The 19126-nt window shown below is 37.9% G+C and overlaps 1 long non-coding RNA gene across 1 annotated transcript in view; it reads right to left on the bottom strand.

Annotated features, from left to right (window-relative positions):
- LOC117794858 (uncharacterized) overlaps positions 1-19126 on the bottom strand; it is an 80083-nt gene that overhangs the window by 21649 nt on the left and 39308 nt on the right. The window contains exon 2 of the long non-coding RNA XR_004618735.2: positions 16079-16128. This is a non-coding gene — a long non-coding RNA (uncharacterized lncRNA). The remainder of the gene's footprint in view (positions 1-16078; positions 16129-19126) is intronic.

The following is a 19126-nucleotide window of genomic DNA, read 5'->3' as shown; positions in this document are numbered from 1 at the left end:
TCAGTGACTGCTGTGATCCCCCATAGTGTATGATTGAAATTCCCATTGAAAAGCAAAGGATTAAAAGTCAGATTTGAGTTAGACATGTCTGTTGGAAGCATACATGTGTATGAGTGTATTCATGAACCTGAAGAGGGACACATGATGGAGAGCAAAAGGGTGAAGATAGAGAGGCTTGGGAGCAGAGATGACATAGGGCGTGCATGATGCTCCATCTCGTCAAAGCAGTGGTGCAGTCCAGTGCAGGCTATGGAGTGTCTACATCAGAAAGTAGAACATATTTTCAGTAGCACGGATGTTAAGGAAAAACTTCTGTAGTTTAGAATCATCTCAGAAAAGTAAAGACAGGAAGTAGAGTACTTACCAATAACTCCTGAGAGTTACTTTTTATGGGGTGGAAGGAAAGGGGATTTTAGTGATGCTAATATCCTGGCACTTCCAGCCTCCTGGGTGTATGCAGGAAGCTCAGTCCTCAGAAGCTCTTGGAAAGGCCCTCAGACACATAAAGATAGAATACATCCAGAAAAAAGATAGAAGGATGAGGTTTGATGGACTTGGACATATGTGACAGTTTGTTACTGGAACATTCTGTGCCCATATGCAAACCAAGATATTTAACGACTCTGGAAACAGCACTCAGTTAATAACAGATGGACAGTCAGTAGATACACACCCAGCTTCTTATTTGCTCATTGGCATAACTGTAAGGCATGTTCTCTATCATCTCCCTTAGGTAGGTGTATCACACCTCCACATCCTAATCTGTGGAAAGAAGAATTGAGGTTAAAAACACGTGATTTATATGGTTGATGAGCAACAACTACCCAAGTGTAAAACACAAAAATGTGTTGTGTGCTTTCATTGTAGACACAATTAATAAGTTTTAATTTTGCAAGATAGACTATAAATGCTTTTTGTATACTGCCAGGTTTACTTTTCAGCCATAAACCGTCTGCCTGTTTATGGAACATACAAGACGTTATCAAAAGGTATTATATTTGGGGATTCAGGATGAAGGACAGGAGGCACCAACTCTTGCCTGCTTCTCCACAAGTTAGAATCAAAATAAGATTGTGAGCTGCTTGTGGAAGTGAGAGACCATGAAAGAATGCTGGAATTTAACAGTGGAGCAAAATGGAACTACCTAAAGATTTGGGATAGTGGAAGATCAGAAGAAATAAAAGTGTCCCAGCATTGATTGCATTGTGGCATGGCAGGAGAGAGCAGTGCCCCTTCAGCAGGGGCATAGTAAGGCAAGAAGACCCACCAGTGAGGTCCATGACCACAGAATGCAGTCTCCTGTAGACACACAGTCCAATCTGTACAGCAAGCTAGCTCCAGAGTAGTTCTCTGCACTTCCTGGTATATTCTCACGGTGCTGTTACCGGGAGCCATCTTGAGAGGTGTCCCATTGTCTGAGCTTACTACTCTGAGAGTGAAAGATCCCAGCATTTTCTTACCTCAGAGAACCTCAGAGGCAACATAACTGCACTGGCTCAGTAGGAAGACACCTCAAGAGTCAGTTTGCCCCAATGGAGACTCCCTCATGGGTCACTGAGAATTCTATGATGGGAAACTGAACTGTGTCATGGTGGGCAATGGAAGACACTTCCCTATAAAATCTGTGGTTCAGGAGGGCCAGCTGTCAAAAGTCCAGGGAGAGTGAACAGTACATGGTTTCACATGGGAGCAGTCTAGGCACACCAGAATCAAGGGCAGTGACTTGCTGGGCCCCACTTCACCCCCCACCTAAGTTCTTTTGTGATTCCATTGCTGTTCTCCACCCACAGGGGCATGTGGGGAAATGCAGCAGAACCAATGTTTTAGTTAGCTTTTGCACCTCTGTGACCAGAAGATCTGACACAAAGAGTGTAGAGAAGAAAAAGGTTATTTGGGCTCACAATTCAGTCCATGGTCAGATAACCATTGCTCTGGTATGAGAGGATGCTGAACATCATGGTGGATGGGCTTTGAGGAGGAAAACAGCTCAGGATATGGCAACAAAAAAGCAGCCAGAGACCTCTGCTCATCATGTACAAAATATAAACCCCCAAGGCATATTTCCAATGATCCACCACCTCCAGCCACACCATACCTGCCCAGTTTCTGCCTAATTAATCCATATCTATGGAGTAGTACACTGATTAGGTTACAACTCTCACAAATCAACCATTTCACTCCTGTACATTCTTGCATTGTCTCACACATGAGCTTTTAGAGTACACCTTATATCCATCCAAACCATAATAGGCAGCATTAGCCTTGCCCTTAAAGTACTCAGCCCAACAAACTCCACAGAGAATCACTGGGGAAGTTCCACATTCTGTTAGCTAACTGACAAACACCAGCACCAGTTCCACCCTTGAAGTGCACAACACTGCTCCAAAGACAATCTTTGCCAGGCACAATCTGTCTCCTGGGTGCATTATTCATTATTGATACTTGGTGGTGGCATTTTTCCCACCCTTGGAATGCACAGTCCAAAAAGCTCTGGAGAGAATCTTTATCTGGGGAGCTCTGATTTCCACACTAGTTCATTCCAGGGATCAAAGAAGCTGAGAAGAATTGCAACTGGCTTCAGCTACAAATCCCTCTTGCTAGTAACCAGACAAGCACCACAAAAGAAGAAAGAAAGAGGGAGTCTATTGGTCAGCTTTTCAACACTGTGACCCCAAATACCTGACATAAACCATTTAAAGGAGGAAACACTTATTTTGGCTCATGGTTTCAAAAGTTAAGGTCTATGGGTCTGCTGACTGCACCACTTTAGGCCAGAGATGAAGTCAAACATGACCAAAGAACAACATGAGGAAGAAATTGATTCAGCTCGTGATAGCCAGGAGAGAGAGAGAGAGAGAGAGAGAGAGAGAGAGAGAGAGAGAGAGAGAGAAAGAAGAAGAAGAAGAAGGAGGAGGAGGAGGAGGAGGAGGAGGAGGAGGAGGAGGAGGAGAGAAGGAGGAGGATCAGCAGCCTGGGAGATGTAATAGACTACTTTCTCCAACTAGGCTCTGCCCACTAAAGTTTCCACCACTTCCTACTAGTTTATTAAAGTTATTAATTGACCAATGGATTAACCAACTGATAAGTTTTGAACCCTCATGATCCAGATACTTCCCCAAATCCACACCTCTGAACACTGCTTCATTTGGGACCAAACCTTCAAAACATGAGGCTCAGAGGACATTCAAGGCTCAAAAAATAGCAGAAGGTGAATGTTATGGTATGAATGTGAAGTGTCCCCCAAAAGCTCACATGTGAGACAATGCAAGAAGGTTCAGGGGAGAATGATTGAGTTGTGAAAGTCTTAACCCAATCAGTGATTTAATCCCCTGCTAGGGATTAACTGAGTGATAACTGAAGTGGAAAGGTGTGGATGGAGGGGATGGGAATTGCGGCATGGCTTTGGGTATGTATCTGTATCTGGAGAGTGGAGTCTCTCTGCTGCTTTCCTCTGTCACAGTCTTCCACCATGATGTTCTGCCTCACTCAAGCCCCGAGGAATGGAGCTGGCCTTCAATGGACCTCTGAAACTGTGAGCCCTCAAATAAACTTTTCTGCCTTTAAAATTGTTCTGGTCAGATCTGTTAGAGCAGCAATAAAGCTGATTAAAACAGTGAAAAACATCCAGCCTTTGCAATGGCCACAGGGAACATGACCTACAAAGAAGTGAAGAAAAGCTCTGATCAGAACAGGGTGCAATATCTACTCTTGTCCTTTCATTTGAGTATATTGGCTGAGAGGAAGTATTTATTTTCTATTGTACATTTTTTGTAGCTAGTTTTTTTCCTTGCTTCTCTCTCCTTTTATATTTTTAATCTTTAATTTTTTCTTCTTTTTCCAGTTTTTACTTTCCATCTGCTTTCAATTTTTCCTTTTCTCCACTTTTTCATTTATAATTAACATTATTTATTTTCTACATTTAAAAAATTATATTATTATCTTCTGAACATTTTATTTAATTCTGCTATTTCCCCTGTATCTTTTCTTTTTCTTCTTCTTCTCCTTCTCCTTCTTCTTCTTCATACTGGGGATTGAACCCAGGGATGCTTAACTACCCAGTCCTTTCCATTTGTTATTTTGAGACAGGGTCTCACTAAACTACTTAGGGCCTCACTAAGTTGCTGAGGCTGGCTTTGACCTTGCAATCCTCCTGCCTCAGCTTCTCAGTGTCTTTAGGATTACAGATGTGCCCCACCATTCCCAGCTACCTGTCTTTTGTATTTGGTTTTCATTTCATTTTATTTCATTTTTTTTTCTCTTTTCATTTTCTTTACATAAGGATCTGCCTAGGACTGTGCACATGTTGTGAGGCACTCTATCACGGAGCTCCACTTCCTTCCTGAGAGGAATTGTACATTGCTTCAGCCATGAGCTAGTCCTGCTCAAATCTTGACAAATACATCAACGTAAAGAAAATGGGGTGCAAAAATTCACAACCGAAACCCACCACCAAGAAGGCACAGCTAAGGGGTTCTGACAGTCCACTCCTTTACACTCCCCATAGCAACAGCAGAGAGATATAATACAACTCTTTTGGGCACCACACTCAAAAGACCCTTAGCAGCATTCACTTCCACACTCTATCATTACACACATTAATGACAAGACTGGAGGTAAGTGACACAGGAAAGCTGTGACCCTGTCCCCTGCATTTCCCTGTGAAACACCAAAATCTGCATCAGTATCAACATAGAAGGTAAAAGCTTCAGGCCCTTCATAATTGGCATAGCCAGTACCAGAATGGCATCCAATCAACAGAGCCAATACAATAGTGCATGAGGAACACTACAACACCTGACAGGAGCTTCTACTCTCATTGTAAGAACAACCAGGAGGGCACATCCCACTTACTGTATTGTCTACATCACACCTGTCTGAACTATCAGAGAGACCCCACTCATGTGAGACTTACAGAGAAAGTGGGTCCTTCAGGTTCCAATATTGTACATGTTTAGAATCACAGCCAAAGAAGCCACAGGGGGTCTATGCTATGAAGTCCAGTTGGAATCAAACTCAGTACTACACAACAAACTGATACCCCAAGGCACATTATTGGGAGTCGACTGCTTCCTAACAAGGCTCTCACAGGAAAGTTTAAGAGATGCCCATCTCAAAAGATACACAAATGTCAACATAGAAAAATAAGAAATATAATAACCCAGGGTTGTATGACACATTCTAAAGTTCATAACTTCATACTGATAGATTCCAAAGATATCAAAGTGGATGAAATGATGGACAAAGAAACAAGAGACTGAGTTTTAAAAACTGAAATAACTTTTTGCATCTTATCAGATCACAATGAAATGAAACCAGAAATCACCAGTAAGAGAAACTATAGAAATTGTACAAACACTTGGAGATTGTGCAACATATTTTTGAATTAACATGTATGGTCATTGAAGAAATCATGGAAGAAGTAAAGAAAAAAATGTTCTAGAACCGAATGAAAATGGAAACACAATATACAAGAACCTGTGAGATACAATGAAAGAAGTACTAAAAGGAAAGTTTACTGCAACACCTGCCTACAATCAACAACAACAACAACTACAAAAGAGATATCTCAAATAAACATAACCATATACCTCAAGATCTTAAAAAACAAGAAAAAACTAAGCCCCAAATCAACAGAAGAAAAGAAACAAATCACAGTAGAAATGAATGAAATAGAAACTAAAAGAAAGAATTATACAAAGAATTAATGAACAAAGAGTTGGTTCTCTGAAAAGATACATAAAAGTAAAATTGATAACTTTTAGCTGAAGCAACCAAAAGAAGGAGATAGGAGACCCAAATAAATAAAACTAGAGGAGAAAAAGAAGATATTATAATAGATTTCACTGAAATTCAAAAGATTGTGAGGGAATATTTTGAAAAACTATATTCCAGTAAATTGGAAAATATAGAGGAAATGGACAAATTTCTTGACACAGATGATCTACTAAATTGAGCCAAGAAAACCACCTAGAGATGAACAATAGGTAATGAGATTGAAAGAGTAATTAAAAGTCCTCCAATAAAGAAAAACCCAGGAACACTGAATTTTATCAGACCTTTAAAGAATTATTACCAATGTTCTTGAAACGATTTCGTAAGATAGAAGGAACATCTCTCAACTCATTTTATGAAGCCAATATTGTCCTGCAACTAAAACCTTATAAGAACAGAACAAATAAACTATGAAACAGATGCAAAAATCCTCAACCAAATATTTGCAAGTTGAATTTAATGGCACACTAAAAAGATGATACAACATGATCAAGTTGGTTTCATTTCAGGGATGCAAGAATGGTTCAATATATGCAAATCATTAAATGTTATAAAGCACATAAATAGAATCAAGCATGAAAGTCACATAATCAGCTCAACAGATACAGAAAAAGTCTTTGATAAAATTCAACATAATTTTATGATAAAAATCCTGAATAAATTAGATATAGAAGGATCATACCTCAGCATAATAAAGGCTACATGTGATAAAGCCATAGCCAAGATCATCTTGAAAAGGGAAAAATTGAAGACATTTCTCCAATGACTAGGAATTTCAATTTTAATAGAACTAGGAAAAAATCCTAATATTCATATGGGACCAAAAAGACCATGAATAAGGAAAGCAATCCTAAACAAAGAGAGCTATAATGGAAGCATCACAATAATTAATATCAAAACATACTACAGAGCCTTAGAAACAACAACAACAAAAAGCAATAGTAATAGCATTAAAGCAGGCATGTAGACTGATAGAACAGGCAGAGGACCCAGAAAATAATTCCATGTATCTAAGGACAATTGATTCTTGATAAAGATGCCAAAAACATAAATTGGAGAAAAGACAGCCAAAACTGGATTTTCACATGTAGAAAATTGAAACTAGGCCTCTATTTTTCCCTCTGTACAAGAATCAACTCAAAATGGATGAAAGATTAAACATAAAACCTGAAATTTTGAAACTTCTACATGATGATGTACAGAAAATATTTCAAGAAACTGAAACAGGCAATGATTTCCTGAATAGGACTCTCGTATCTCAGGAAACAAAATCAAGAATTACAAATGGGATTCCATCATATTATAAAGCTATTGCATAGCAAACAATCAACAAAGTAAAGAGACAAACTATAGAATGGGAGAAAATAACTTTTATACACTGGTACATGGATGTAAATTTGTATATTAACTATGGAAAACAGTACTGAGATTCCTCAAACAATTAAAAATAAAACTACCATAAGATTCAGCTATACCACTCCTGGGTATATATCTGAAGGAAATGAAGTTAGCATCCAAAAAAGATATCTGCATAGTAGTATTTATTGTAGCACTATTCACAAAAACCAAGATATGGAATCAGCCTAGGTGCCCATCAACAGATGAATGAATAGAGAATATGGAAGACACAAACAATGGAGTATTATTTAGCCATAAAGAAGAATTAAGTCGTGTCAACTGCAGGAAAATGGGTGGAACTGAAGGACACGGTGTTAAGGGAAATAATTCATACAGAAAAACAAGTATCATGCTCTCATCTATGGAAACTAAAATTAATGTTTAAAAACTTAAAAGCGTGGCCTGAAAGTAGAAGAGGAACTATCAGTGAATGGGAAGGTAACCTGGAAAGGACAGAAGGAGGAGAAGGCAAAAGAGGGTACAAGGGATAGTGGACATTATCAGTGCATGACTTATGCATGTATCAAAGGTTATAGTGCAACCCATTAACCTGTACTATTAATATGTTAACAATAAAACATGCATTACACTTGTTTTTTTATATGTAACACATTTTCTTTATTAGTTTAATATAAAATAAGCTTCTTCAACTTCCTACTTATATAACTTGCAAGGGCAAGAGACAGAAAAGAAATGTAGATGTAAGACAGTTTACCCTAGCACTTAAATATATGCATAAAGTGTGTCGTTTGTTCTCATGGAAATTTTAAAACTCTCTATTACCCAGTGATGAAAGTTACCATGAGTTTGAATTAGTATCTTTGCCTTCCTTTGCAATACGGTTAACCATGTCAAAGAAGTGTATCCAATTAAAGAAGAATTATTTAATTTTCCCCCAGTGTCTATTCAAGTAATAGTAATCTTCACAGCCTCGGTTTTCTAGAAAACAAAGCATGAGCCCAACTTTCAATGACAAGATGTTTTAAAGGAGCTCAATCTTAAAGAAACAAGAGTGAAGGGAAAATGCAGCGAGACCAGAAAGGAGCCAAGGAGCCAACAGTGAACCTAATACATGAAGTGCCTAACTGAAGGGGATGCCCTGGCGCCAAATTGGTTACCTTCAAAATATCTGAGACAAGGCCTAAGAAGACTGCATCCACCACTTCTGGATCCTATTGGTCGAGCTCTTCTTGGGGGCGGTAACCTCTCTGTAGCTTCTGTCCAATCAGATCCTTCAGATCTCACAGCCTGGGCAGTGCTGTGGAAGCTTCCATAGAACACAGGAAGAATGTGGCACCCATGGTTAGGGCTGCTGAGGACTGTGCTCTTGGGGTTAGAGCAATTGTCACCTGATTTATCTCAGTCTCTAGCAGTGCTGGCTGTTGCAGCAGTGACAAAGCCACACCCATAGGTGCCAGGACCTCTCCAGGCAGAAAGCAAAGCTAGTGCCACAGTTCAGGGTACTGAACACTGAGATTCCCGGTACTTTGCATTTCCTGTCCTCTAATCAATAAACATTGAAACCATTCTGAATCACAATGTATTGAACTCCCTGGGCGTGATGTGTTGGGAATGTTCAAATATTTACATATTTTGAGGCCAGGAAAAAAATACGTTAATTTATAATTAAATTAATCTTTAACCCACTCCTTCAAATTAATCTGAAATTCTATGAATTACAGTATGGGCCCGGGGAAGAGGGGAAAGAGATTTAAATAATGGACTACAAGAAATTAGAAAACACTCATTCATCAAAGTGAGAATTCTTAGTTCATCTTAAAAGAATAATTCTTTTAAGAATATTGCAAAATGCTTATGATATAATGTTAAATTACAAAAACAGAATTCAACAATTTAAAATTGTGATTTATGATTGCATTGTTCAAGAGAGGCTAGGTCATATACACTAAGAAACAACCTGAAAAGTGTCTTAAATGGCCAAAGATAATAAGCCTGTTTATTGCTATAAGAAGTTGGCTGCATGTTTGGGAGGGTCTGCCATGGTCCCCAAGTATTGTCCATCATACTTTCTGCTTTGTTGGAGTCTGGAAGTTAATGGCATCCCTTTCTTGACAACCATGCTGTACAGTCACTATAGCTTCTACCTGTTTCTGTAAACACTTGACTTTATACAATCAGAAATCATCAGACACATCAATATCAAACATCAGGCAAACCAATACCAGAAGGAATGTTAGGTCAGCCTGTCCTTGTCTGCTCAGACAAAGTGTGCTTCCTGAGATGGGCTTGGAATGCCTGTCCCTGTGCATAGCCCATTACCTTGACAGCATAACTATAATTTGTCTGACTCCATATCATAGTTCATCTTGTGCTGTCAGTTTCAGTCCCAGTGCTAATACCACTCATGAAAGTGCAAGAGGGTTGAATCCAAGATCATTGATGGCAATTGCCCATCTCACTGCAGCACAAACACTTTGCAGAGATGGGCACTTGATTGAAAATCTCTCATTCTGGCCCAGGGAGGTAATATTTTCAGTTTATTCCACAACATTTTAACACTTTTTCCAATCCTATGTGGATGTCTTACCATCAACAGATGGTAATTTATCCAGTCATTTAGAATTGAAACTAAAAAAATCTATGCCACATTGGTAATTTAATATGGATATAAGAAATTTCTTTCTGAAAATCTTACAAGTTATTACACCGTAAGATGTGCTGAAGAAAATTGCCAGGATATTTTTTGTGCCAAGTTTTTTTGGCTGTCTAAGTAGCCAGGGATACTGAATAGTTGCTTCTTGCAGTGATTCCCAGGCATGAGATTCTATGATAGGGGCCATAAAATCAATACACTCAGTTGAGAAAGATTGCATCTCAGCAATCTGTGAGGCAAACAAACCTAAAATACTCTAGATAGGCATTTATTGTGCACTAAACAAGTGATGCTGCCTTAGCAAAGACATTGATTCAGTTTCATTGAATGTAATTGCAAAAATGCAACAAACATGGAAGAGAGCTTAAATATACAGAGCACTAAACATTAAATGTGACAAAAATGGAGAAAGTCTTTCATGAAGGAAATCATATCAAATTCCAAGTATAACTCTAATTATGTCTGGCTTCACCACAAAAATGTAGTTTACAAACCATTCAAAGACAAATGCTAAATTCATATTATAAAAGAAATAAACCAATCCCAAAGAACCGAAGGCAGAATGTTTTCTGTGGATGCTAATTCACAATGGAGGGGGGTGTTAGGGAAGAATAGAGGTACTTTGGATGAGACAGAGTTGGGTAAAGGGAGGGGAGGAGGTATGGGAGTAGGAAAGATGGTAGAATGAATCATACATTCTTACTCTATGTGCACAAATTATCACAAAACTAGTGTAATTCTATATCATGTACAACCAGAAGAATGAGAAGTTAAACTCCATTTATGTATGATATGTCAAAATGCATTCTACTGTCATGTATAACTGATTAGAACAAATTTTTTAAAGAATATGAATATATAAATAAGGTAGCAAACATCATGCTTACTGTTTTTTTAAATTATATATACCTTTTTAAAATTTTTCTTTATATTCATAGTTAAAATATTTATGCTATTGTCCATTTTCATGTGGGTTGTTTTATTAATTCCTTTGCAGCTTAGCAGTTAGAAAGTCAATATGCATTTTCCCTGAAAAACAGTGGTATTTTTGTAGTCAGATTGCCCTCCAAAAGTTTATTTAGCTCAAAATGTTATAAAAAGATAGTACATTCCAAGTGAAAATAATTCTTTAACCTTATTTTAATGCAAACTTAAATCACACTTAATAAAATAATATAAAGCAGCATATTAGGGTTTTCTAGAGGGACAAAATCATCAGGATGTGTGTGTGTGTGTGTTTGTGTGTGTGTGTGTATATATGAGGTTCTGCCATTGTCCCCAAGTATTGAAATAATTATGTCCCTAAGTATGAAAATAATGTGTGTGCACATGCGCATGCATGTGTGCATGTTGGAGGGGTGAATACAAAAGGGAATTTATTATATTAGCTTACAGGTTAGAAGCTGGATAGCCCACAATGGCCCTCTGCAGGCTGGAGAGCCAGAGGAACCAGTAACTGCTCAGACCAAGAAGCTGGAACTTCAGAAGAAGAGGAAGAAGATTGAATGATGCAGTCCCTGTCTGATACTGAAGACCTAAAAGGTCCTTGAAGAATCACTGGTCAGAGTCTTCTTTGGAAGAGTGTAGGGGCTGGAGTCAATGTGCTCAGGCAACCAAAGAAGTACTGAAGCAATCAATCAGGAAGAATTGCGTTTAAATCTGCCTCAGCTTCCTTCTTCCTCCATGTTTTGTTCCATCCAGGTCCCCAGCTTATCGAACTGTGCCACCCACATTCAGGGCAGTTTTCTCCCATCAGTTGACTGTTCCACATGCCAATCATTTCTGGAAGCACACTCATAGACACATCAGAAATCTCTTAATCTTGGGTGTCTATTAATCCAATCAAGTTGACAATCAAGATGAACCATCAAAAGCATGATGTCAAATTAGAATAGATTAATATATAGCCTTTGATACATAAATAACCAATTAGAAGATATAATGTCGAAGAAAATCACATTTCCAATAAGAACATAAAGTACAAAATAGTTAGAAGTAAACTTAACAAAAACTTTTCAGAATCTTTATGGGAAAAAACTTTATGCTCCTGAAGGAGATGAAAGGGAACTTGATCAAATAGAAAGACATCCTTTGAGATTAAAAAAAAGAAAGAAAGATGCTCTTTGAGATAGGATAGTTTACACATCTTTAAGATGTCAGTTCTTCCTCAATTAATTTAAAACTAGGGTGATACCCAAAGCTTCTATAATAAAAAGAGTGCAGTTCTGGCACTTGAATATACAGGTGAACCAGTGGAATAGAGTTCAAAAACTAACCTAAGGAAAAAAAATGGAAATTTTATATGACAAGATAGTATCTCAAATTAGAACAAAAAGTTCAAAACAGCCATTTGAAAAAAGACAAAGTTGGATCCCTTACTCACACCATACACAGTAATAAATCCCATCTGACCTAAGAAATAAGTGTTAAAAATAAAACTATACAAGTAATAAAAAATGCATACTGATAAATTCTTCCACAACCCAGAGATGAGAAGGGGTTCTAACATTCATGGATCACATCTAGGTGCAACAAAAGAAAATATCAATACACTTGACTACATAAATATATAGATTTTCAATGCATTATATATTATGTAAAATCATATTAAAGTCAAATAAATACTTAAAAGTAAGTTCTGCATTTTCAGAATTTAATGGTGGAAGATGGGGAGAAAATATTTGCATCAGGTATGTGGTAGTTAAAAAGTGCTGTCATCTGGTTTTAGGAACTACTTAAGGGATCTCCCAGAGCTATAAGAAGCAAGAAATGGGGTACAAAGAAAAAAAAAGTTATACTAAGGTCTATGTGGAACTGGAAGGAACACATTATATCTGAGCCCTGGATATTTTATTAAGGATTCTGAGCCTGGTAGGTATTAGAGTCTACATTTGGAAGAAACTGTAAGTAAGGGCCAAATGACCCAACTCAGAAATTAGCTCAGTCTCAGACTGACTAACAGAACCTCTAATATAATGGGAGATGTCAGAAATCCCACAGAGATGTTCCACTCAATTTTTCATGGAAATCTCTGTTGGAATAGTAGAATATTGACCTGAGAGTTGGGTATAGTGTGTTTATAAGCTTAAGATAGATTAAACCCCACAATTTCAACTGCTTTCACTCCTGCCCTCTTGTTTTCATTCAACACCCCTCCTTCTACAAATGCAAATGCCCTACATCACTCAGTTCAACCAAAGGACTGCATTCCTGTCTCCTTCAGCCTCAGTCACATATGATTGTTCAAGTTGTGCCATCATATGTGAACTTCAAAATACTGTTTATATTAGAGGATAGAAAGTCTGGCTAGAGACATTCCCAGCCTTTCTTACAACCATGGTTGCCGACTATCACAGCAAGGGGACTATGTTAGTCAGATTTTGTTTGCTATAGAAAAATACCTGACAAGAACAACTTAAAGAATAGAAAAGGTTATTTTGGGGTCATAGTTTCAAAGATTCAGGCTGTGGTTGCAATTTCATTGCTCTGGATCCAAGGTGAGGCAGAACAACAAGGTAGAATAGTGTGTAGAGGAATGCTATTCTGCTCATGGCACCCAGAAAGCAGAGAGAGGCGGCAGGGGTAGGGAGAGCCACAGGAAGATGAGCCCTTCTAGGGCACGCCCCCATGACCCATCTCCTCCTGCTATGCCCTACCTGTCTGCAGCCACCACAGTCCATTCAAACCTGGATGGACTGATTAGGTGATAGCTCTCACAACATAATCATTTTATCCCTTGCATTCATCCAGAAGCTTTGGGTGGAATACTCATATTCAAGCCATAATAGAGGCCTAAGAAAATCTCCTCAACCTCAGTTAGGAATGTTAGATTGTTTCCTATAATAAGAAGTTTACGAAGCTTATGCTTGTCTCTTCCTTCTTCCCTTAGTTTAGTCAGGATGCCTGGAGCTGGGACAGCCACTTTGCAAGCATGTCAATAGAAAGGTAGCACACGACGGCTGACAGAGAAAAGGAAGGAAGATTTGGGCAACTAGTGGCTTCTTCCACTTCCCAGTTAGCCATGAGACTCTTCTACTGCAGGACTTCAGGGTAAAAACAAAATAAATGTCTTTACTAGTTTATCCTCCATTAGACAGATTTTATCTTACTTATGGCAGAAAACAACCTGAAGTGATGGAGTTATTTGTTTCACCAAATCTAAGGTATGATTAATAAAAAGATGTAACATTATTTTCTATACCACTGTGAAGGGAAAAAACTGTTAAAGTATAACACGTTTCCATATTATTTTGAATTGTTAATTATGTTTATTAAGATGTCTCTTAAATTTAATTAGACATGAATATTTATTCTGTAGTACTTTTATGTATATATTAAAAGAAAAATTATTTTACTTAAAGTATTTCGAAGACTTATTTATGTTTCTTATCCAACTATTCTGAATTATGTTTTGACACAAATAATTAATTCCAACATTTTTTGCACTTTCTCTGTCATCAACAATATCGTTGACATAATATTAAAACAGTAAAAATAAACTCATAGCCACAGGTTACTAAGGGCTAAAGATTGCTTCAATATTGCTTCCTACTTTCTCTTCCAATGTACTCTCATCTACTCTGCCAGATTCAACATCACTCTTCTTATGTGTGCAGCTTATGAGAATTTTGTACAGCTGCCACCTGTCCAACGGTGATTTTAAGGTTTCATTTCAGAGATGTTAAATGCAGAAAGATGTGCTCTTAGAGCCAATGGAATATGTTACACACCTGGCAATCTAAAACCTGGCAATCTATATGTGTTATATGATGTCACCCAAAGACAAATCCTAACATATATTTTTGTATTTTGCAGATGCTTTGCAAAGTTTAGGGACTTTGCTAAGATCAAACAGATAAAATATGGTCAACCCATGTTCAAGCCTAGGCTTACATGACTCCAAAAGATGTGTTCGTAACCTCAGCTCTATCACCTGCCCACAGGGAGTGTAAAATCTTTTTACTGAAACTGGCAACATGATTGTGAAATAGAAACATCCAGGAAAAACCAGGAGGTGTCTGAAATGTATTCCAGTGTTGAGCTGCAGTTTAACAGGGAATGGACGTTATCTGAGAGAAGAACAGAGTGGGGCTTCCCAGTAAAGGGAATGGAGAGTATAAAGGTGTGGAGATTGGTATGTCTATGAATGCCAGCAAATAACCAGAAGTTCTAGAATGTTTGAGGAAGCAGAATTAAGTCTATGCTCTTCTTAGATATAAGGTCAATCCCAAGGAAATAATTCTTCATTTACAATTCTGCTTTGACACAGAAGGCTGCTTGTACGCCGATGCCCTGTTGAGCAAGAAAGTGTCTGCAGTTGGCATGCACAGAAAAAGAGATGTGCTGTTCATTCCCACAAAAACAAAAAATTACATATTTTTGTTAGATAAAACAGACAGACAGACCTATGCACAGGCACCCACACACAATCAACCACAAATGTGTTGCAAATATCCTCTAGTCCACAGTTATGTTTTCTGTCTTCTTTTTCACTTTTTAACTTCCTTTACTATATATTCCAAATTAAATTTTCCAAATATTGGAAAATTCTTTATAGGATAGGTGAATTACAACAAACAGTATGTCCCTCACCGTCCAAACAAATTCTTGGCTCATTTTCCAATTCTAGTGATATTAGTATTACCTTAGACCTAAAATATGAATTCCAATTTTTCAAATACGTTTGCAATTCTTTGATGAGATGATATGTCTGGGAATTATTTCAAAACAATCCAGCTGTAAAGGAAGTACATGGTGTTGTAAATGAAATCAAATTGGCTATGAATTGATTGTTGAAAGTGCAAAGGGTTTCATTTTACTAGTCTCTCTGTGTTAAAATTTGTGCAAAATTTTTAATGATAAAAATGCTTTTAACAAAAGGGCAAAAAGAAACACATTTCATAAATTTGAAAAGAAGGGCTATTACATTATTCACTTAAAGACCTTCACACACTGAGTTTTTGTTCAAATGTTCCATGGCTTTTTGTGGTTCTTGTATAAAACTAAGAGGCGAACTTTTCTCTCATTACACAAAGCATTTGATTATCCTTTGATGATGGTATGAATCTAACTTAGTTACTTTGATCTCTGAATTGTAAGCAGTGGCATTCTGAACTACAGGTCTTGGTTCAAACCCCACAGCCCTGTGTTTTATATGAAAGTCTCAGTAACAGATTGCATTAGTCAGATTTTTGTTGCTATTATGCAATGCCAAAGATAGACTTTTTTTTTTAGAAGAAACAAGGTTTGTTTTTTTGTTTACAGTAATGGAGACACAAGATCTGTTGGCCTTACCTGGTGATGGCTTTCTTGCTGGTCAAAAGTCCTGGGGCAGTTGAGAGTATCTAGCAAGAAACAGGGAATAAATACACATGTATATCTCTCTCTGATCTTTTTCTCCCTCTTCTTCCAAAGGCTTCAATCATGTAGTCTTCAACCCTAAGGATTTTTTCTAAACTAAATCATTTCCCAAATAACCCTCCCTGCTGAAACACAATAGTTGGATGGATTAAGTTTCCAGTGTCTTTGTTCCTTACCATGGGGATTAAACAACAACATATGAAGCCTTGAAGGACACTCAGACAAATCCAAACTCTGTCATACATTGTGTTCTCTGTGGAAACGAAGTGAATTCTATTTAGTAATCAAAAGATGGGAGCCTGTCTGATAGAGCTTAAGGTGTATTTTCAGGGGTAAATCTACAATAGTCTTTCCTGTGCCAAATCTCCTGATATGCCCCATAGTCTCAGCAGAGATGCCATAAAAATGATTTTTACTGCTTTCACTTTGGCTCCCAATATGGTCCACAGGTTAGCATTTGGGGTCCAGCTGATTCTGACCTCATTGGGCCACCAGAGCTTTTCAGGGCTGGCCCACTTTCTAAACATAGCCACAGAGTTCCAATTGCCCCCCAAATGTATAAAATTAACCTTCCTTTCCTACTCTTGAACACATTGACACAAGAAAATGACTTTTATTTATATTTGCCCATTTTATTTCCAGCTTTGTAAAGAATTTCTATTGATGAGGAACCTCTACCTATTTTGAAAACATTAGGATGGGGCACCATCTTGGTTTTAATAAAATGCCGGTAGGGTCAGTTTTATATCATGTTGAGAAGAAGATGAAATTTACCTCTTAGAAGAGGATCCAAAGGTTGCTTGCTTCCCTGCTTGCCGCTTATGTTAATAATAATAACAATTTTTTAAAAATTTATAAAACAGTCACCATCTTTCTGACAGTGTTTCACTCAGAGCCTCCCGCTGGTTTTCCTGGCTTTGAGAATGGTGGGGTCATACTCTGATCCCAGATGCTGCATGATAGAACTCTTCTTACCACACTACAAAACAAGGACAGTGTTTGTCCTAAATGACAAGGAAAGCATCCCTATAGAACCAAGTGCCCATGAGTCAAGTGTTCCCAGATCCCTTACCCTGTTGTTATATTTTTTTTCTAATGCTATCAATTTGCAAGTGAACAAGAAAATTTTGGTTAGGTCTACCGATGATTTCTTACAAGGAACAGATCACTTTCTTCTTTAAAATTGTGTGATATTCCATCAACTTAAATTATATGAAAAGAATTCATATAGTCACAATGGCCATTATACTTTCTAATATGCTATTTCATAAAAAGATATGATGTATAAGGAAAAATTGCATTAGGTCTCCAAAGTTAGTTCCTTGAAACTTCAAATGCATGCATTCTTAGAAACTTTAAATTGGACACCTCATCATTGCTGTGATTTAATCTAACTTAGCTCATTCTAGCTTATAGAAACTATCCTTTCCCCTTTTTTCCAAAGGTCTCTGTGCTGTGAAATCAAGAGCATTTATCTCTATCTCTCGCTACCTTCTGGTCATCTTTAACTCCATTAAAAGCAATTTCTTCTGTAGAATCACTTTAATTTCTGCTTTCAGATTTCTTACAAACCTTTCAGTTAGTTGGCTCACATTTTAAATGTAATAACATTTCCAATTCAGAACTCCACTTATAATAGGCACTGTGTTCTCAGTCTCTTGCATATGTCCCTGAGAACCTTCATCAGAAACTGTCAGCATAGCTGGACTATATTCTGTACAAGATAGCTTTGTAGAGAAAGAACAGGACATGAAGCCAGACAGAACAGATGCAAACATCACTATGTTCATTTTCTATAGCTTTGTAAAGCCAACTTAATGGCTTAAAACAACATTTTTGTTATCTCAAAATTTCTGTGGATCAGAACTCCAGACCTGACTTTAACAGAGTCCTTAGCAAGCTACAACCCAAATATCAACTAGGGGCAGAGTCTCATCTGGAGACTTGACAGGGAAAGGGTTGATTTCCAAATTCACTCAAGATGTGAGCAGAGTTCATCTCCTTGTAGCTGTAGGATTTGTGGTTGCTTGTGCTTCAAAGCCAGCAAGGACAGCAAGACCCTAAGTCAAGTTGGCTAATAAGATGGAGTCTTGCATAATATTGTAATTACAGGAGTGAAAATTCATTACTTATCCAGGTGTGATGGCACATGCCTATAATTCCAGCAGCTCAGGAGGCTGAGACAGGAGGATCGCAAGTTCAAAGCCAGCCTCAGCAAAAGGAAGACGCTAAGCAACTCAGGGAGACCCTGTCTCTAAATAAAATACAAAATAGGGCTTGGGATGTGACTCAGTGGCTAAGCTCCCCTGAGTTCAATACCCACCTCCTCCCCAAAAAAGTCATTACTTTTGTCATATTCTATCAGTTAAATACAAGCCACAGATCCTATTCATAGTAAAGAGGAAGACATTTTTATAAAAGAGTGTGAAGGCCAGAGATAGTGATAATTTAGAGCCACGTTAGGGTTGCTATACTACATTTGCAATCCTTGACAAGCTCTCAGAGTCCCGATTTTCTCATCATTGTTACCAGTATACAACAGAGAGGTGGGCAGACACCTTCCATTAGGCCAGGGAGCACCATGTCTAACGGGCACTGTGATTGGTCAGCTCTACTTGTCAACTCAGTGAGGCTGAAACTAGTTATCCTACTAAACACTACTCTGGATTCTCTCTGATATTAGTGTGGTATTTGCAGCTATCATGAAAGTCCATAATGAGTTGGCTTTAAGTAAGCAAGCTTCTCTTATCAACTTGGAAAGGCCTGATTCAATGTGGCAAAAGGCCTTAAGAGTACAGCTGAAGTTTCCCAATGAAGAGAAGAAATCTACGGGTGGACAGCACCTTTAATCTGTGTCCAGAAGCTCCAGGCTGCCCTTCTTGATGGTTTGTCCTGCCAATTTTAGACTTGCCTAGGCAGCTGCTGAACATATGAAAACTAAAGCTTCAAAACACTAGATAAATTTACTAGTACCTCTGTTTC

The sequence above is a fragment of the Marmota flaviventris genome, chromosome 15 (genome assembly GCF_047511675.1).
Source record: "Marmota flaviventris isolate mMarFla1 chromosome 15, mMarFla1.hap1, whole genome shotgun sequence".
Lineage (NCBI taxonomy): Eukaryota > Metazoa > Chordata > Mammalia > Rodentia > Sciuridae > Marmota > Marmota flaviventris.
This window is presented reverse-complemented; position numbering and strand designations above follow the sequence as displayed.